This window comes from Macaca thibetana, chromosome 14, assembly GCF_024542745.1.
Source record: "Macaca thibetana thibetana isolate TM-01 chromosome 14, ASM2454274v1, whole genome shotgun sequence".
Classification (NCBI taxonomy): Eukaryota; Metazoa; Chordata; class Mammalia; order Primates; family Cercopithecidae; genus Macaca; species Macaca thibetana.
The window spans coordinates 98,034,377-98,055,989 of NC_065591.1; the positions used below are offsets into that span (position 1 = coordinate 98,034,377).

At 40.1% G+C, this 21,613-nt stretch overlaps 1 long non-coding RNA gene across 1 annotated transcript in view; it reads left to right on the forward strand.

Annotated features, from left to right (window-relative positions):
• LOC126936632 (uncharacterized) overlaps positions 1-21,613 on the forward strand; it is a 43,684-nt gene that overhangs the window by 9,006 nt on the left and 13,065 nt on the right. The window contains exon 3 of the long non-coding RNA XR_007719466.1: positions 13,368-13,512. This is a non-coding gene — a long non-coding RNA (uncharacterized LOC126936632). The remainder of the gene's footprint in view (positions 1-13,367; positions 13,513-21,613) is intronic.

Consider the following 21,613-nt stretch of genomic DNA (forward strand, 5'->3'; position numbering starts at 1 on the left):
TGCTTTCTTTTTTGATACAGCATCTTCACTTTCAGGATACCACATCAAGTTTTTTTGTTTTGGTTTTGGTTTGTTTTTGTTTTTGTTTTTTCTCATTGGTCAGTTTTTCTCAGTCTCCTTTGCTAATTCCTTTTATCTCCCCAAACCCTAAATGTTGGCAAGTCCTAGATCCAGTCCTCAGATCTCTACTCTTTCTATACTCATTCTCTTTAAATACATTTATACATTGGTTATCACCAAATCTATGTGTCTGGCCCAAACCTCTCCCATAAACTCTAGGCTCATATATCTCTCTATTTGACATCTTCACTTGGATGTCTAAAAAGTATCTCAAATACATTATATCCAAAACTGAAATCTTCATTTCCTTAAAATCTGTTAATTCCACAGTTATGTCTCCCTGGTAAAAATAAATTCTATTTTTTCGGATGCTTGAGTTAAAAATCTTGGAGTTTCCTTTACTCTTCCCTTTCTTGCATACTCCACCCTCATATCCAATCTCTCAGTAAGTAGTGTTGGCCTTTTATTTGAAATATATCTAAATCAAACTCCTTTTCATCACCTCAACAATTACCACTGTGGTCCAAGCCACCATCATCTTTCATCTAGAATATTGCAACAGCCTTGTCACTTGTTTCCTTATTTCTGCCTCAATAACTCACTATTTTATTTTTTAACGCAGAAACCAGAATGGGTTTTTTTTTTCTTCTTCTTCTTCTTTTTTAACTTAGGTCTGATTATGTGACTCCTCCACTTAAAATTCTCCATGGTCTTCCAACTCTCTTATATTAAAAACCAAGATCATGCCCTTGCTCATCAGAAGAAAAAGTCCCCAAATCAAGGTCATTACCATGAGCCTAGTGTGCCTAATTGGATTTTGGAGGCAACACATTACTCATTTGGGTGTGTTACTCCAGCCCATTTATCTAGTGACCCCAAAAGCTGCCAGTTTTGAGTAATGGCTAGGACAGGAGAAGTCTCTGCCACAAGCCCAGGCTGCTGTGCAAGCTGCTCTGCCACTTGGGCCATATGACGCAGCAGATCCAATGGTGGTTGAGTTATCAGTGGCAGATAGGGATGCTGTTTGTAGCCTTTGGCAGGTCCCCATAGGTGAATCACAGCAGAGATCTCTAGGAGTTTGGAGCAAGGCCCTGCCATCATCTTCTGCAGATAACTACTCTCCTTTTGAGAGACAGCTCTTGGCCTGTTACTGGGCTTTGGTGGAAACTGAATGTTTGACTGTGGGTCATCAAGTCACCATGCAACCTGAATGCCTCTCATGAACTGGGTGCTTTCTGACCCATCTAGTCATAAAGCGGGATGTGCACAGCAGCATTCCATCATCAAATGAAAGTGGCATGTATGTGACTGGGCTTGAGCAGGTCCTGAGGGCACAAGTAAGTTACATGAGGAAGTGGCTCAAATGCTCATGGTCCCCACTCCTGCCACCCTGCCTTCTCTCCGCTAGCCTCATGGGGAGTTCCCTATGATGAGTTGACAGAGGAAGAGAAGACTAGGGCCTGGTTCACAGATGGTTCTGTGGGATATGCAAGCACCCAAAACTGGACAGCTGCAGCACTACAGACCCTTTCTAGGACATCCCTGAAGGACAGTGGTGAAGGGAAATCTTCCCAGTGGGCGGAACTTTGAGCAGCGCACCTCATTGTGCACTTTGCGTGGAAGGAGAAATGGCCAGATGTGTGATGATATACTGATTCAAGGACTGTAGCCAATGGTTTGGCTGGATGGTCAGGGACTTGGAAGAAGCATGATTGGAAAATTGGTGACGAAGAAATTTGGGGAAGAGTTATGTGGATGGTCCTCTCTAAGTGGTCAAAAACTGTGAACATATTTGTGTCTCATGTGGGTGCTCAACAAAGGGTGACCTCAGCAGCGGGGGATTTTAATAAAGTGGAGAGAATGACTCGTTCTATGAACACCACTCAGCCTCTTTCCCCATCCACCCCTGTAAACACCCAATGGGCCCATGAAAAAGTGGCCTTGGTGGCAGGGGTGGAGTTACACATTGGGTGCAGCAACATAGACTTCCACTCACCAAAGCTATAGCCACTGCTGAGTGGCCAATTTGCCAGTAGCAGAGACCAACATTGAGTCCTCAGTGTGGCCCCGTTCCTCAGGGTGATCAGCCAGCTACTTGGTGGCAGGTTGATTATACTGGACCTCTTCTATCATGGAAAGAACAGTGGTTTGTCCTAACTGGAATAGACAGTTACTCTAGATATAGGTTTGCCTATCCTGCATTCAATGCTTCTGCCAAGACTACCATTCATGGACTCACGGAATGCTCTATCCACCGTCGTGGTGTTTCACATGGCATTGCCTCTCACCAAGGCACTCACTTTATGGCTAAAGAGTTGCAGCAGTGAGCTCATGCTCGTGGAATTCACTGGTCTTACTCCATTCTCCATCATTCTGAAGCAGGATGATAGAATGGTGCAATGGCCTTTTGAAGTTACAGTTACAACACCAACTAGGTGACAATATTTTGCAGGGCTGGCACAAAGTTCTCCAGAAGGCTTTGTATGCTGTGAATCAGTGTCCAATATATAGTACTGTTTCTCCTATAGCCAGGATTCACAGGTCCAGGGATCAAGGGGTGGAAGTGGAAGTGGCACCACTCACCATCACTTCTAGTGACCCACTAGCAAAATTTTTGCTTCCTGTTCCCACGACATCACATTCTGCTGGCCTACAGGTCTTAGTTCCATTGGGAGGAATGCTGCCACCAGGAGACACAACACTGATTCCATTAAGCTAGAAGTTAAAATTTCCACCTGGCCACTTTGGGCTCCTTCTACCTCTATCAATAGGCTAAGAAGTGGGTTATGGTGTTGGCTGAGGTGATTGACTTAGACTATCAAAATGAAACCAGTCTACTACTCCACAGTGAAGGTGAAGAAGAGTATGCGTGGAATACAGGAGATCCCTTAGGGTGCCTCTTAGAATTACCATGCCCTGTGATTAAGGTCAATGGGAAACAACAACAACCCAATCCAGGCAGGACTACAAATGGCCCCAGACCCTTCAGGAATGAAGATCTGGGTCACTCCACCAGGTAAAAAGCCATGACCTGCTGAGGTGCTTGCGAAAGGCAGAGGGAATACAGAATGGGTAGTAGAAGGAGGTAGGCATCAATACCAGCTACAACCACATGACCAGTTGCAGAAACGAGAACAGTAATTGTCATGAATATTTCCTCCTTCTTTTGTTAAGAACATGTTTGTGCATGTATACACTTGAACTAAAAATATCTCCATTTTGTTTGCTTTCTTTTTCCTTTATCATGTGACATAAGATTTATTGACTTCATATCAGCATTTAAGTGTTGTTAACTTTATGTAATAGTATTTGGGTTGGGGATTGGTGCACTTTTGGTTATACAAAGAATAACTGTATTATGTCAGGTGTAATTATGACCTTATTATTGTCTTAGTTGAAGATTATTGTGATTTCAGGAGATGGTATGAGTTCAAATTGACAAGAGGTGGACTTGTGATAGTTAATATTGTCAACTTGATTGGATGGAAGGATGCAAAGTATTGTTCCTGGATACGTCTGTGAAGGTGTTGCCAAAGGAGATTAACAGTTGAGTAGGTGAACTGGCAGAGGCAGATCCTCAATCTGGGTGGGCACCATCTAGTCAGCTGCCAGCAGCGGCTAGGACAAAAGCAGGCAGAGGAACGTGGAGGGACTAGAATGGCTGAGTCTTCTGGCCTCCATCTTTCTCCAGTGCTGGATGCTTCCTGCCCTTGAACATCAGACTCCAAGTTCTTCAACTTTTGGACTCGGACCTGTACCAGTGGTTTGCCAGGGACTCTCGGGCCTTCAGCCACAGACTGAAGGTTGCACTGTCGGCTTCCCTACTTTTGAGGTTTTGGGACTGGCTTCCTTGCTCCTCAGCTTGGAGATGGCCTGTTGTGGGACTTAACCTTGTAATCATATGAGTCAGTACTCCTTAATAAACTCCCATTCATGTATGCATCCATCTTATTAGTCCTGTGCCTCTAGAGAACCCTGACTAATACAGAAAGCATACATTATCTGGCTCCCTGCTACCTCTTTGACATTATCTTCTATCAATCCTTCCCTCCCTTACTCTGCCCAACTGTACTGGCCTTCTTGCTGTTATTCACACACACCATGCGAGTTTCCACTTGTGAAACTTTACAAAAAACTTGGAGAATCTTCCCCTGGTTTGCCAGTGGATTGACTCCTTACCTCCTTCTGGCCCGTGTGAAAATACTAGCATGTCAATAAAGCCTTCCCTGACCACCCTAACTAAAATTGCACCTTTTTTTCTAATTTCTATCCCCCATTCCATTTATTTTTTTCTCAGAGTCATCATCATGATCTATTAGTCATTTTACCTAAATATCTTGTGTATTTATCTGTCCTTCTACCCCTGTTAAGTATTAACTCTGTGGGGGCAGAGATTATGGTCTCATGGCTGTATTCCTTTTGCTTTGAATAGGGCCTCAATAAATATTTGTTGAAAGATTGAAAACCTTCATACTTTTATATTTTCTTTTGAGATGTCTTGAATGTTTGTTTTAAAATTTCTTTTTTTTTTTTTTGAGACAGAGTCTCTGTCACCCAGGCTGGAGTGGAGTGGCACGCTTTTGGCTCACTGCAACCTCCACCTCCCAGGTTCAAGCAATTCTCCCATGTCAGCCTCCCGAGTAGCTGAGACTACAGGCACATGCCACCATGCCCGGCTAATTTTTTGTATTTTTAGTAGAGACAGGGTTTCACCATATTGGTTAGGCTGGTCTCGAGCTCCTGACCTCAGGTGATCCACCCACCTCGGCCTCCCAAAGTGCTGGGATTACAGGGGTGATCCACTGCACCCATCTTGCTTAACAATTTCTCTTTTTTTTTTTCGAGACGGAGTCTCGCTCTGCTGCCCAAGCTGGAGTGCAGTGGTGCAATCTGGGCTCACTGCAAGCTCCACCTCCCTGGTTCACGGCATTCTCCTGCCTCAGCCTCCCGAGTAGCTGGGACTACAGGTGCCCACCACCACGCCCAGCTAATTTTTTGTATTTTTTTAGTAGAGACGGGGTTTCACCGTGTTAGCCAGGATGGTCTGGATCTCCTGACCTCGTGATCTGCCTGCCTTGGCCTCCCAAAGTGGTGCGATTACAGGCGTGAGCCACCGCGCCCAGCCAACAATTTCTTATTCTTCCTTCTGTAGTAAAGCATTCTACCACAGAGATCTTTGTTTCTTATGAAAGCAGCTTCCAGCTGCTTTTAGTAAAATAATAGCACTCAGTAACATTTATATTGTGCTTGCTTACTTTGATCTAAATGCTATCTGTTTTAATTATAGGTAGTATAGCAACCCATGAAGTAGGGGTTATTACAATGTGTATTTTACAAATGAGTTGACACAGAAAGTGTAAAATTACACAGATAGTAAGTGGTAGAGCAAGGATATCTCAAATGCAAGGAATCTACCTCTAAAGTCTTCACTTTAGAGTGAAGTGCTATACTGCTTAGAGATAGAAGTTCATTGTTAAGTAGGTCTGAAGGACCCCTCCCTTCTGTGGATGAGGTATATAGACATTTTCTTTTGATTTATGGAAGCCAGCCTCTCTTAGTGTTGCAGTCAGAGTGTTCTTGAAAACAACTGGATAAATAAGGAGCATATGGACATTCCAGGAAGAAGAAACTGAGTTGGGATTTGGTTTTCTGGTGGACTAGGATGTTCCTTACCAAAGCTTAGTGACAGAGAAAGGTGACAATTCTTATTGCAATTGTGAAAGTCAGGACTGAAGTAGTTTTGAGTTGTGGGAAGGAGCAAAGAGTCGGATTCTGCTACCATGATGCAGCAAACCCTAGAACTAGTTCTGACCCAGCCACTTTGCTCTCCAGGAAGCAACTGGACAGGTGAACTGAAAAAAAGCTCAGGAAAGTCTCAAACACTTTGGGTGGGAAGTCTTCTCAATCGAACACTATACCCTCCTCAAATAGCCTGTAGAGACAGCTTCCTCCACAGAAGTGCCACTGTCCGCACTTCCCTCTTCAGGTCTTGCCATTGCTCCTGAAAGGCTTTGCCTCACAGCTGGCCACGCAGTCACCATCCTCTGAAATGACAGGCGCTCTGCAGCCTGAGCAGCCTCACCACTCTGGGCAGTTCTGTGCTCTGTGAATGTAAATAGGTGAAAGGATGACAGAGCACCGATCTTCAAGGACCATTTGCATTTGGTTACACTACTAATGATGCTTTCTACTGTTTTATACATTCAAGTTCATTGATTTAACATATACAAATTAGATGCCTACTTTGTATAAAGTAGGTCTCTTCTCAGAGCATAATGCTAGGGAGTGGGTTCTTCCACCCTCGAAGAGTCTTTACAACTGTGATAAGACGCTGCCTTATTCCCTTGGAGTAACCACCGAACCCCAGCTACCATGCTTCCAACACTGCCTGCCGAAGTCAGTTTTAAAGGTTCAGTTGCCATGAATTAGTTAGCAAACTAGGTTAGGGCAAAACTGAAACCTCCTCCTCCTTTGATGTGTAAAAGAGGAGAAAATGAGAGTGGTGAAGTGAGTCTGAATTTCTTATACCTGATAGATGGTAACTCCAAGCGTGACACTGCCAGGGACCCATTAATTGCAGTCAAACATTCAAAAGAGGTGGTCAGGTAATACTTGAAAACCCATCACAAATGTTACCATGTTGACTTCCTCATGCTGTATTTTAAGCCACTATTCCAGCATTTCTTGCCTGGATCAAAATTTGTATGTTTTTATTGATTGATTGATAGCTCTGTCTCTCCCCACTCAACCATAAATTCCTCAAGGGCAGAAACCCTTTCTTGCTCTCTACATAGCCTTAGACCTAGCTGTGCTAGGGACGTGATGGGACCCTCAATAAATGCTTGATAATTGAGTAGATGAATGAGCAAAGACATGAATGGACATATAAGAATTTTTTGTCAGATTAATGTTATTAATATGGTTATACATTTAGTTTAAACAAAAACTTTATAAAGAAATGGTGTCTCATATTAAAAGAGATTTGTGGCAGATGTTTTGGGGTAATCGCTTTTTTTAATATTTTTTGAAACAGAGCCTCACTCTGTCACCTAGGTTGGAGTACAGTGGCACGATCATGGCTCACTGCAACCTCCGTCTCATGGGTTCAAGTGATCCTCCCACCTCAGCCTCTTGAGTAGCTGGGACTATCAACATGTACCACCATGCCTGGCTAATTTTCCTATTTGTTGTAGACATAGGGCTTTGTCATGTTGCCCAGTCTGTGCTGGAACTCCTGGTCTCAAGCAATCTGCTTGTCTCAGCCTCCCAAAGTGCTGAGATTACAGTCATGAGCCACCATGCCCCAGTAATCACTTTTTAAAAAAATTAAAAAAAAAATATTTTGTAGACATGGGGTTTTCTTTGTGGCCCAGACTGGTCTCAAACTCGTGGCCTCAAGTTATTCTTCTGCCTGGGCCTCCCTACAGTGCTGGAATTACAGGCATAAAACATCACGTCCTACCTAAAGAAAACCTGATGTGTTTAAAAAGATGTTTCCTTTGTACAAAGTGGGTATGTAATTTGCATATGTTAAATCAATTAAGTTGAATTTATAAAACAGGAGAAAGCGTCATTAGTCATGTAACCAAATGCAAGTCCAGTTACTGGCCATTTGCAGTGTCCAATTAACAAGAGCGAGGTCTGGGAGACACAAAGTGACCTTATTCCAGAGCTAGCTGAGGGGAGGTAGTACAGGCACCTGCCTTGAGGGCACCACTTCAGCTTTCAGGGCAGAAAGCAGGGGCTTGAAAGGGGAACTTAGCGTGAATAGCATGCAGAGGAGTGAGCAAGGAGGTGCCAGGTCTACATGACTTGTTCAGTGTCTTATTCATTGGGTGGCCTGCGTGGTGCCATCATGGGCAAAGCCAGACTGTAAATTAGCACTTGTCTGGAGGCAATCTCGCAGTGGGCAGATAGTTCTGGAAGTTTGTCTCAAGGTTCTGTCCCTGGAACTTCAGAGTAAACACATAGATAAACTTGCAGTGCAGTAAGTGCCTAGTGGAGTGGAGGTAAAGATTTTAATTGCGTTCCTGAAGAGCTAAGTAAAAGGTGAACAAACAGGGACAAGGAAAAGAGGTTGAAGATAATTTTTAGGAAAAGGGGTATTTGGTTACCGTAGAAAGATTAGAGCTGATTGTAGTCCCATTTTTGCCACTGACCTTACCTTGAACAAGGAAGTTAACCTCAAAAGTCCCACTGGCTCATATATTCTACAGTTTTATGAATTTATAAGTGGAAGCAAACTATGTATCTACTCTTCAATGAAATCAGTGAAAAGGCAAATAAAAACATGCAACCACCTCAAGGCACAGCCCATTTTTCTAAGAAGAGAAGAATTTGAAGAATGATCACCATTAGACTTCCTTGGAAAATGGTTTATTTTGCAATTGTGGCCCTAACCTCAGAAAAAAGCTATTGTTTGAACATTTGACTCATTACTCAAAAACTCATATACTCTCTATTGTTCAAACAGATCAAATTCTACTTCATAGATAAGTTGAAAAGTTCATGAGCTCAACAATGAAATAATAACACAACTGTGGCCTGACCTGGAGAGCTTTCAGGATCCAGAGCTGAAAGAATAAAATAGTATCCTGGTAAATTAGACATGTAAGAGGACAATTAAATCTTACTACATCTGTGTAAATTTGCTGAAAATACCATAATAATGTAACTTTAGCTGATAGGAAATATTTTATAGCATATTTCTAACATGCACTGCATATAATTTACCCCCATAAAATCTTATATTAATTCACCTACTGGCATTAATTATGTAATTATATTAATTAACATGTTCTGAAACTAATGTTGTGATTGATCAGATTCAAGCCCATAAACCTGTGCCCTATAGCAAATTGGATGCGACTAGTGCAGAAAGCAGAGCACAGGTGTGGTGTGCCCAGCAGGGCTTACAGTTTTAATTAATCAGAGAACTCTGGATTATCTGTCACTTTGAAGTGCTTTTCAAAGCAAACCTCAAAAAATGTGCCTTGCAATAATACAATTTGGGGGTCAGAAAGTCATGTATAATTGGGCTGCTAGTTTTGCATTAGAGAAGAAAAATACAAAGCTCCAGTTCTAAGAACTGTCAGGAAATGGGGAGAAACAATCACAGCCCTCCGCAGTACCTGGGATTTTTGGCATAAACTGATACTCATCAATGTCTACCAGCTGTATGGAGAGAAGTGGTTATCAAACTTTAGGAAACGTTTGGGAAGCTTGCAAAAAATGCAGCCACACAGTCCGCATCCTCAGAGATTCAGATTCATTCAGTGGGGCTGGGATGGGGTCAAGGAATCTGTATTTTTAAACAGGCATACCCTTAAATGGCAAATTAAAAAAATATATAAGGTTCTTATTTCTCTGTAAAACAACAGTCATTTGTGTGAACAGTGGTTTTCCCAGAAGAGTAACAAACTCTTTGTTGTGTTCATCACCTCAGACTTTAAGGGCATTAGGTTTGTAGCCATAATGACCTGAACGTGTTATTTCAGACCACTTGTTCTCAATAGAAAAAACCCTTCGCTTTTAAGTCATGTCTTGTTGTCTGCTCAGATAGAACTTTTAAAGGATGATTAAGAAATTTGGGCTAACTTTCCCAGCTCAACTTTCCTTCCCATTTTCAATTTTAGTGTAGAAGCAAAGTTTATTTATTTACGTGTTTGTTTATTCCCTCACCATTTATTATCTAATGTATGTGAGCTATGTTTTAATCAGTAAGAGTATAAAGATAAATAAAATGGTCTCTGTATTCAAGGAGTTCATAATCTCTTAATAGGTGATAGACATATAAGTAAATAAGTAAATAAGTGTTACTGATGTTATTATAAGAACATATGCAGAGTATGGTTGAAAACAAAGAAGCAGGTCAACTCTCGCTGGGTAGGAATAGAGTCCTAAGGGGGATACATGAAGGAGTTTATACTTAATCTGAAAGTGTTATTTGATGGGCTAAGAGGAGGGAGAAGTGATTCTAGGCAAAGGGAAGCAGCAGCAAAGGCCCGGAGGTAGGAAATAGCATGGAACATTGGCTCTCTGTGTTGGCTGTGGGTGGATCAGGCAGAAGAATTAGCTTCTAAGGTTCATGAGTTATCTGCAAGGAGGGCTACAGTGAGATGTGAGTGGTAGGTAAGGTGGTGGTCATCAACAATTTATTAGGCTAAGGGATTTGAATTTTATTCTACAGGCGATGGGAAGCCATTGGGAGGATTTACAGTAATGGATTACTCTGATGATTAATAAAGCTGTTGTTATTACTCTAAAGTCTTTCTTGGGCTTTCCTGAATTTCATGAGTCAAAAAAGGGAGATGTAGTGGAACTATTAGTACAGATGCTTCATCCTTCTTATGTACTTGTTATCTGCAGATAAGTAAGGTATATTTAAAAACCTGACATTTCGAAAAAAAGATGAGCTTATTTATTGATAGTCAATCCTCTCATTGAAAGAATCACACAGAAGTGAGCAAGTCACCTGTTTATCATTTTCCTCAAACATGAGATTGGATGTTTTAAAGAACAACTTTGTGGTTCCATAAAAACTTTTAGAATTATTTGCAAAGCCCATAAATCTTAATGAGGCTTGCTTCGGAGATGAGAAAAATTCACATAAATTGTTTAAAAATAAAAAGCCATCTGCCTGCCTAAAGATTAATTCTAACCCAGACAATACATCCAGCTCAGTTTTATGCCTTCTGTACTTGAATGAAGAAAGATACTGGTAATACATTAGTACTCAAACTTCAGGCTATTTATTTATTTAGCCTTGAGCATTGAAAACTCAATACAAACTATTAAGATCCTGTAAATTACATACAGCCAGGTGTATTGTTATTTCATCAGACATGTATTAAACTCATTTAGTTGGTTGATTTTTATACAACATTATTGTAAAGCTAGACTAGCATTCGCCATCTCTAAACTCCTGTTCCACATTCTTTGCTTACAATGCCAGCATAGCTGAAACTATTTAACTTAAATTGCATAATTTAAAAAGAAATTCTGTGTGTACGATGTGCAGCCTCAGGATAAAAAGATAAAGATAAACCTGAAGAGTCTAAATGACGACTCTCCTACTAAGTCCTGCTGCAGAGAAGACGTGCTGAGAATGCTCCCAGGGCTGAAGACTTGAGTCCATTTTATGGCTGGGGAGGGAAAGACTGGGGAAGTAAAAGTACAGTTTTGGCTTCAGGGTGGTAAGATGTTTAAGAGACAAAGCTCTTATTGAATGAAATATTTATTTGTCAATGCAAAGTAGACATTGGCATGATTAACAACCCTTTTTCTGGTGGCAATTCTATCTAACACATTAATCTAAAACTTTGCCCAAATATTTGACTGATGGTTAAATGAGTAAATAAATAACCTGAAATGGAAGAACAAATGCAGATTATATGCCAAGTTCAAGTTTATTAGCTTATCAACAGGTTCACTTCAAGTGAGACACTAGCAATACCAGTATAGAGAGGAAGTTCGACATCTAAACTATACAGTCTGAACTAAAAAGCTGATTGTTGGAATTTACCTGTGCTTTTGAGTAAACATTTGAGATTTTGTTTAGAGAATTTACTCTAGAAATATGCTTTTGTCAAGCTTTCTGTACATTCTTCCTTTTAACAAAATGTTTTGTATGTATTTGAAAGAGATTATTAATAAGTTACAAGACTTTGTGTGGAGTTTGATTTGTTGGCCGCCAGAGATGCTCCTGTGCTCCCTACTATTCACCAGAGTTGAACTCAACTGGTTGGCACGTATATTAAGACTCAGTTGCAAGTGTTAGAAATGTAACTCTATCTAGTTTGTGCAAAAAGGAGAAAAATAAGCTCATATATATCTGGGAAGATGACAGGAACTAACATTTTATTTCCTGTTTTTGCCTACAATGTGTCAGGCAAGAGCCTATACTCTAGAATCTGACTGCCTGGGTTCCAATCCTGAATTTGTACTACTTAGCTATATGAGTTAAGGCAAATTATTAATACTTTCCCCTCATTGTGCCTCAGTTTCCTTATCTGTGAAAAGGGTATTCTAATAGTACATACTTCATGACATTGTTGAAAGAATTTAATGAAGTAATATTTGAAAATACTTAGAATCATGGTAGTATCATTTCATTAATCTTGGCAACATCCCTGATGAGGAAAGAATCATTAGTCCCATTTTACAAAAGAAGAAACAGGCTAAGAAAAGGTAGTAAGTGATTTGCAAAGGGTCATATAGCTTGTTGGGATGCAGCTGTCTTTCCACTCTCTATGTTGGCTTCTGATCCATGAAAATTGTGTTTTGAAAAGATTAATTTGGGGATGAACTGTCAAATGAATTAGAAAGGAGGAATATACTGTGGGAGGCCATAGCAATGATCCATCTAAGAACTCACGAAGGTCTGAATTTGAATAGTAAAAGCCGGACTCCATAAGACAGAATGAATTTGAAAGATATTACCAAGATAGAGTTATTAGAATTTAGCAATAGATGGACTAATAAAAAAAAAAAAAAAATGAGTTACGGGTGCCTGCAGCAGGAATGTGTACCCAGAGGCTACCTCAGTTTGTGGAGCATAACAGGTGTTCAGTTAGGGCTTTCTTTCAATGAATGAATAAATAACAATTAGACTTTGAGTAGGAATGTTGGGAGCATTGCGTTATAGGGAAATTCAGAAGAAAAAGCAGGTTTGGAAAAGTAGGCTGGTAAGCTTCATTTTGGATGCATTCATTTGGAGAAGCCTGAAAAAATATCAGAAGATTCCTGGCAGACATTTGAAAATATGAAGCTGGAGCTTAGGTGAGATTTTGGAACTAGAGATAGAGATGTAGGAGTTAGCTGGGTGGATGTGGATTTTGAAGCCATATGATGAATTAAGATTTCTGGTGGAGAAAAAAATCCAGAAGAGAGATAAGGGCAAGAGGGAGGAGGAGGAAGAAGAGCTTGAGGTGCAGGCTGCACATGAGCAGTTGGAGAGGGTGGAGGGAGCCCGACACAACCTGGAGACAAAGAAGCAGGAGTGCCCAGGGGCCACCACAGAGAGCCAGGCAGCACAAGGTAGAGGGTGTACAGATGGGAAGTGAAAAGGTCATTTCCCAGAGTTGTTTCTATAAAGCAATGGGAATGGAAGCAAGATTCCACTGGGTAGAGGCATTAATAGGCTTTCCTGCTGTTGGGAACCTCTCCTTCCAACTATGCCAGATGTGAAGAGTAGCCTGACTTTTGCCAGGTTACATTTGCTCAGAAAAACACAGAGTGCTGCTGCAGCCAAATGCACATTTTGTTTTTGTGGGGGTCTTGGCTTGAATTTTTACTTCCTTTCACAGGTTGGGGCTTAAACTGGCTCAAGTTGGTCCTCTGTGCCCACCCTGGCTCCTCTCAAACCCTGAAGGAAACCTCCCTCCCAGATAATCATCTTATGCCTCATCTTACTATCTGAAATGGACCAGAGAGAGATGAGAAGCCTAAAAGGTAGGCAGACACTTGTTGCCCATCCCTTCACCCTTTCCATCTAAGGCTCATTTTACCGTTTTTGTCCTTGTCCAAATGCTGTCCCCTCTCGAACAGTGAGGCAGGAAGGAAAGTTGTGGTTAAACATGTGTGAGACAAGAGGCAAAAGTAATTTGATGAAGAGACTCAGAGTTGATCAGAGAAACAGTGTTGAAGAATGTTTCCTAGGATGGGGAAAATTTTAACATATCCCTGAACTGTGTGGAAAAAAAACAAAAATAAAAGATGGTCAGTTCATGCTGGATCGTGAGCATTTTGAGTTTCTGAAAGATACCCCTGTGTGTTAAGTCCATCAGAGTATTAAAGTGAAGGGCTGTGGTTCAGGAGAGAGGACAGGCAGTAATACTTTCTTTTTTTTTTTTTTTTTTTTTTTTGAGAGATGGAGTCTCTCTCTGTTGCCCAGATTGAAGTGCAGTGGTGCGATCTTGGCTCACTGCAACCTCCACCTCCCAGGTTCAAGTGATTCTGCTATCTCGGCTTCCCAAGTAGCTGGGACTACAGGCATGTGCCACCACACCCAGCTAATTTTTGTATTTTTAGTAGAGACAGGGTTTCACTATATGTTGGCCAGGCTGGTCTCGAGCTCCTGACCTCAGGTGCTCTGCCTGCCTCGGCCTCCCAAAGTGCTGGGATTACAGGCGTGAACCACCGTGCCGGCCCAGGCAGTAATACCCTTTTGACTGCAAATGCCGCATTCCTTTTTCCATCATCAGTACCTGCTGACCACGTCCCCATCTCCCTTTGCAGATGCTGTGACCCCATTTCAGGCCCTTGTTACTCTCATTGAGACTAACGGTTATTTACTCCCCTTTCTCCCAGTTACTCTTTCTCATTTGCCCTTTTACACACAGTTCCAAGATTAACCTTTTGGAAATTCAGCTCCAATCCCATCACTCCCCAGATCAGTGGCTGTGGAGTACACTTGTAAGATTGGAAAAGGCCACACCACATACCTCACACACAAAAATATTCTTCTAATTTCCTGGAGCTGTTTTTTCCCCCCATCACCTGCTAAACATTTATATAATGACAAACACCTATTTTCTATCTTCCCCCAACCAATCCTGCAATCCACAATAGTTGAAGTGGTGGGGGAGGCAAAGAAGCATTTCTTTTCTCTTTAGTTCTGGTGAAACCAATATTTTTTCTTTATACATAAAACAATTCATTGTTATACATGAGGGCATTTTACTCAGTAGAATGTTGTTGAGGTTGTACGTAATGTATATTCATTTTTGTGGCAATGCATTCATTTCTATGCATTGCAGTTCAATGGAGCAGCACCAGAAAGAAAGGAAAAAAAAAAAAAAACAACTCACCATCCTTAATGCTGTTTTAACAAAATGCTTTAAATTATGTTTCTTCCAGTTAATGGTTTGAAAAGAAAAATGAGGAAAGTACATACATTTTACTAGAATGAGCCATCAGAGATCTAAATAAATGGACCAAATGAGTTTGAATGTTCCCATTCACATAGGATTGTACATTCAAATAAAACTGTGTACATTTATTTGAATATGTAATCAAGGAGCTAAGCGTAAGTGGCACTTATTTCTAAGTGTAGCATTCCTGGTTTACACATGTGAGTACCTCAATGTGTTGTTAAAAAGCAGAAAATAGTTCTTTCTATATGCATTTTATGCAAATTTCAAAGCTATTGTTATTGTTTATCAGCTTCATTGCTCCTCAGGCACAAAGACAATTGCACATATTACCAGCAATGCTGCTGCCAAATGGAAGGCTATATTCAAGTTTCTCAAGTTGTCTGAGACTTTGGGAAAGTTGGTTCATTCATTCCTTCATTTTTCATTTGACAAGTCACTATGCTAGGTGCTGAGTTACAAAGGTATTTGAATCATCTAGGCATTTTAAAGTGCCTATCCATACTGGTTTCTGTACTATTCATTAGGCTAAACCTGTCCTGGTTCATGACCCAAATCCTTTTAGGCCTCTGATCTTTCAGGCCACCCTTGGTTCTTAAGGAATGGTGAATGTAGAGCATGATCCAGGCAAATGCTCATGTTAACATGATGTGGCACATGAGTACAAATGGGGACTTACAACGTAAATATTAAAAGAGTTATTAACTAAACTAACAGAGTGCTATGTAAATTACATTCTGTCCTCCTACCTCGTTCCTAGCTTCACAATGGCTGGAAGGCCAAGTTCGAATTTAAGAATCCTTAGTTCCTCTGGGTTCTATGTTGGAATGTGGCAGCACTAGGTGTATGGCCCCTACCCGCTGGCTGAGGCCTGCAGCCTGCTCCATTCTTTGCATACTGTGGGCTCTGTCAGGTATCACAAAGGGCTTTACATTCACGTGGATGGATGCCATTGTCAGCACATCCAAGCTCTGTCCATGTTATATAAATAGTTGCTCCGGACCTAGTGAAGACCAATGAAGTGAGCAGACTGGAAGCAGTTCTGGGCTGGTTGGGAAGGGAATTTTGCAGTCCCACATGCCTGGAAGGTGGTTTACAACAGGGAACTTGTGAGATCTGTCCCCTTGGTCTTACCCGTGGAGGAAGGCAAGAGCCTTCTTCCTATGTTACCAAGTGATCTCTAGACTGAGGGCACTTGGCTGGACAACTTGTGGACAATTAAAAAGGACTCCCCTCCTTCTTAATTATTAAAGGTTTAACACTTAAGGAGTGTTCACACCTTTCCTACAGGTGCTTTTCTAGTCCTGCTTGGCCTTTTTAGCACAAACATAACTTAAACTGGGAGCAAGAGAAAAGAGAAAATTGTATAGAGGAAGAAGGCGCTAACCTTTCTTTCTTCCACCCAACTCCACCCCAATGGTGGTGACACAGACCTAGCATGAATGAATAATGTCTGGAGAAAAGATTTGTGTTGGCTTGAGTCAGTCAGTGTGTTTGTGGTCCTCAGCAATCACCATGCAGTAGGACACAGCTCTCAGGACCCAGGGATCCTGAGGACTGCTGCCTAATCTGTTCTGTTATTTCTGAACAAAATGTGGGAAAGGAAGGTGGAAGGGTGGAGGGGAAGCAACAGATGGAAAGATGCTGCTAGAGAATTACAGCTACTGAGAGATTTTCAGGATTAAAAAAGAAGTAGTTTAATTTGAATATTGTTTAAAAATAATCTGAGTTGTCAAGAAAGAAAACACAGTTGACTAAACATTGATATTGAATATCCGAATGATAATAAGAAACGCATATACAGAGCTATGTAAAGCAATGCAAATATATCAACATGACAAAAATTTGTGTGAGTAGGTGATGTGAATCAGCAAGATGATGATGATAATGATGATGACTGTCATTGACTGGGTGCTTACTTTGTGCCAGACACTGTTGTAAGAGACTGATATATAGTAACTCATTTAATCTTCATAAATCCCTTGAGGCAGACACAATTAGTGACCCAATTTTGCAGACGAAAAACTGGGTGTAGAGCTGTATAGTAATTTGGACAAGGAATACAGGTCGTAAGTGACTGAGCCAGGATCTAACTCTGGAGCCTGCACTTCTAACCACTACACATACAGACAGAACTGTCATCATCACTGAATTAGACTACAGGGTGCATTTTTGTTTTGTTTCGGTATGTTTTAATTTTTTTCCTATTACACAAATAACAGAATGGTGACATATTTATCAAATAATTGATTTTTTTTTTCTAGCATATCTCTAACAGTAAATTGTTTCTTTGGGAAGTTTGGGTATGCTGTGTTGCTAATTTTGTCCCCACTGAATGTCCTTGAAGTCTCTATTTTGACCTTGGCCCTTGTTAGATCTTGGGCTGAAATGAGTGACTGAGATCCCTGAGCTCTCTCTAGTGTTTAAAGTGCATAATCAGACTAATTACTGGAAAAAGCAGTTTGAACAAAGACAATGTCTTTTTGAGATAAGATTAAAATCCAGGACTGAAATATTGACACAATGGGAAGAAAATCGGTTAATGAAAAACCATGACACTACTTATTTAGTACAACATATAAAGTAACTGCCTGGCAGACAATAGTTGTGATATTTCTTCCTCTCTAAAGAGCAGATTATGAAGATTTTAAGGGCATATAGTTTTCCCTAATCCAGATTAATATTCCTGAAATAAAGCTTCTGGTATGTCATTCTCTATCTCCAAGTGCTTCAAGCAGCCCCTCATGCTTATGGAATTAATTCTATAATTTGCAACTCTTGGCAAAATATTCCTTAAGCTTATTTTGTTATGGGAAGTTTTTCTATCTGCCTTCATTACTTTTTACTTAAACCAAATGAAACTTTCTTCTTACTCATCTCTGTTGCCATTATTTCCTCATCTTAAAATACCTCTCATAAGCCCACTCTTGGCTTTACGTGTTCCAATCTTACCCACTTACAAGGTCCAGCCGAAGTGCTGACATTTCCATAAAAATGTTCCTAATTTCTCAGATGGAAATAATGTCTTCCTCCTCTAAATTCTCAGGACATATGTTTGTTTCTTTTATTACAAATGTCATTTTCAGCCTTGCATGATACGTCATTGTCATCTACATTTTGTTCTCTTGAGAACTGAACATATATCCAAATCATCCTTATATTTCTCATGGTAGTCTGCATAGCACCTTGTGTACAGTGGATATTCAGGTATGTGCCCCACTGAAGTGAGCCCCTTCCCAGGAGCTACCTCACCCAAGGCTATGATCCTTCACTGCGGACAGCCGGCATTCAATGACTGGTTAAGGTGGGGCCCAAAGGACCTGCTCTCCTGCCTACATTTGAGACATCTCTAAAGAGTCTTCCAACTTTGAAGCTCCCCATGGGATTTACTGAATTCTCAATTGCAACTGAATTCACAGTTCATTTTCTTCTTATGTCCAGTCCTTATGGAGGTGGTTCCTGGTAGAATTTGCCAGTTAAGTTTCTTCTATTAAATCTCCAACTTCTGTCTCAGAATTTTCCTGGAGAACTAAATCTAAAAGACATATTTATCTTCACCGGATTATTTTCTAGAATACTTTGGCCTCATTCAAAAGTGACTTGGAACAGGTTTGAATCCTGCCTTTATTGTTTACTAGGTCTGTGAACTTGGAATGTTAGTTATGTTCTTCTACCAGTTACAATTAGGTTTAGTGGCATATAATGAAAACCCTAAATCAATGCTGGCTAAATTATATTAAGAACGTCTTTCTCTCTCATACAGGAGAAGACAAGAAGTGTGGTACAGAATCCTTATGATTGGGCATAAACCAGCTCTGATCCTCTAAGCTGTGGTCTTTGCCTTAAAGATCCCAAATACTTGCTGGAGTTCCAGCCTCACATGCACTAGCAGAATGGAGAAAGCAAAGAATGGCATGATCCCACCTTTAAAGAACACTTCCCAGAATTTTCTAAAAATCCTTCTTTATATTATCATTGACTAGAACATAGTCACATGTCAACACTTAACTGTGTCTGAAAAATGTAGTCTTTCAATCACATCCATGGCAAAAGTTTTGTTCTTTATAAAATGGTTTGCTATAAAGAGTTAAAATAACGTATATGCATTGCCTGGCATAGGTGGTGGCAAATAAATGGTCCTGAATCCCTTCTTTTATATCACAATCCTTTATTCTAATATACGCTTAGTATTTTCATAAGGGAGAATTATAGCCAAGTAAGAAGCACTAGAAGTTCAATATCAGTGAGTAAGTACTGTTTGTCAAAACCTAGTAAAAGTTATGTGACTTTCAGATCTTTGAGCCTTCTTTTCTTCTCCTGTTGTAATAGAATTGTGATATGATTAATAAAAAGATGCCAATAAATACTGGTAAATAAAACAACTCCTTTTAATGTAGGTCAAGGATATAACTAAGAACATACAGATGCTATACAGACCAGTAGAGACAACCACAATTCTAGCCACAGGGGCAGCTGTCAATGGTCTTCAGGGCCCCACCAAGGTACTGCCAATGATACTGTCAGTTGGGACAGGAATTTTGCATGAGTAGTATCCTCTACCTTTCTCTCAGACCTTTTGCTTTTTAAATCCTGCCTCTCTTGACTATTCTGTAGATTCCCAGCTCCTCTTCTGCTTGCCAACAAGATGTATATAACTAGTAACAACCCCAGCATATTCCTGATTGCTTATCCAGAGGGCAAATCAAAGGTAACTTTCCAAGGACCAATTTTCCAGGTTACCTGTCCCCAGCATTTCCTTTCTCTAGCTCTCTAGATTGACTCTGCCAGTTTTGTCAAGCTGATCTGGGAAGGTTCTATACAAGGGTTCCTGGAACTCTTCCATAGATTTTCACTCTGACTTTCTCATCTTGGCTGTCATCTGTCCCCATTTAACATTAAGGTGAGGAAAATCACATCCCTTACATCTCTGCACTGGACAGAGATTGAAGTTCATAATAATAAATAGTAATCAGTACATAGCTGCTTTTCTGTAAACTATAATGGATTTTATGGCTGTTTATGAAAAGCTACATCTGTCTTTCACTTACTGAAATCAGTGTATCTCAGAATGCTCTTGATGACACTGGATTTGTGGATCTTTCTATCTGTGAATTCTGATTTGCTTTACTATATTTGAGACCACTGGGATCAGATTTAGTGTTTTCTCTGTTGCCTTTTAAATTATTCTTTCCATGAGGCCTAGTTGCATCTGAGGTTCTTTATAATTATTCTAAGTCAAAACATAGACACCTGTATTTAAGGTAATCAGGAGCACTGACACCTACTCAGGGCAAAATGACCCCACTACAAAGTCAGATCTCGATGGCACATCTTGATGGAAACCAATGAAGTTGGTTTGGTTCTCATACAGAGTCAGTGTGGAGTATGCAAACACCACTTGGCTTTGTCATTGAAAAGACCTGGTTCTGAACCAATCCTTTGCCGCTTTTTAGCTCTATGATTTTAGGGAAATAGATTAATCTCTCTAAGAGTACTCCTTAGTATCACAGCATTGCCATAGGATTAAGTGAGATATATGATGCCCAGTGCATAGTGTTGGACATAGTAACCACTTGACAAAGATTAACTTTTATAATTTTATTTATTACCTACAAAAAGAATTTCTTCCATTTATAGCTTTCTTTTAAAATATAATGTTATAAACACATGGTAAGCCCAACCAACTCTTATTTTGTGTGGCATCAAAATAAGAGTCTTCATCTATTGACATGAGGAATTACTCTAATATTTTTGAGGTGACTCATTCTTACATTCCTTGGACAAGCCCTCTTCAGCTCAATATTACTATTTTTTGAGGGCACTTTTGTATTGAAATAAGCTAACATTATATTTAGGTATATTTTATGTACATTTATAAATGAAACAAAACTATCATTTTCTTTTCTTCTAGTGTCCTTATCTGACATTGAAATTAAGATTACTCTAGCCTAATAAAAAGACCTAGGCAGATCCCAGAAATAAGACTGCACACCTACAATATCCAATCTTCGACAAAGCTGACAAAAATAAGCAATGGGGAATGGACCCCCTATTCAATAAATGGTGCTGGTATAACTGGTTAGTCATATGCAGAAGATTAAAACTGGACCTCTTTCTTATACCATATACAAAAATCAACTCAAGATAGACTAAGATTTAAATGTAAAACCCAAAACTATAAAAGCCCTGAAAGACAACCTAGGTAATACCATTCAGGACATAGAGCTGGCAAAGATTTCATGACAAAGATGCCAAAAGCAACTGCAATAAAAGCAAAACTTGACAAATGGGGTCTAATTAAACTAAAGAGCTTCTGCACAGCAAAAGAAACTATCAGCAGAGTAAAAAGACAACCTACAGAATAGGACAAAATATTTGCAAACTATGCATCTGACAAAAGGTCTAATATCCGCATCTGTAAGGAACTTAAAAAAATGTACCAGAAAAATAAACAAACAACCCCATAAAAAAGTGAGCAAAGGTTATGAACAGACACTTTTCAAAAGGAGGCATACATGCAGCCAACAAGCACATGAAAAAAAGCTCAACACTGATGATTAGAGAAATGCAAAACAAAATCACAATGAGATTCCATCTCATACCAGTCAGAGTAGTTGCTATTAAAAAGTTAAAAATAACAGGTGATGGTGAGGTTGCAGAGAAAAGGGAATCCTTATACT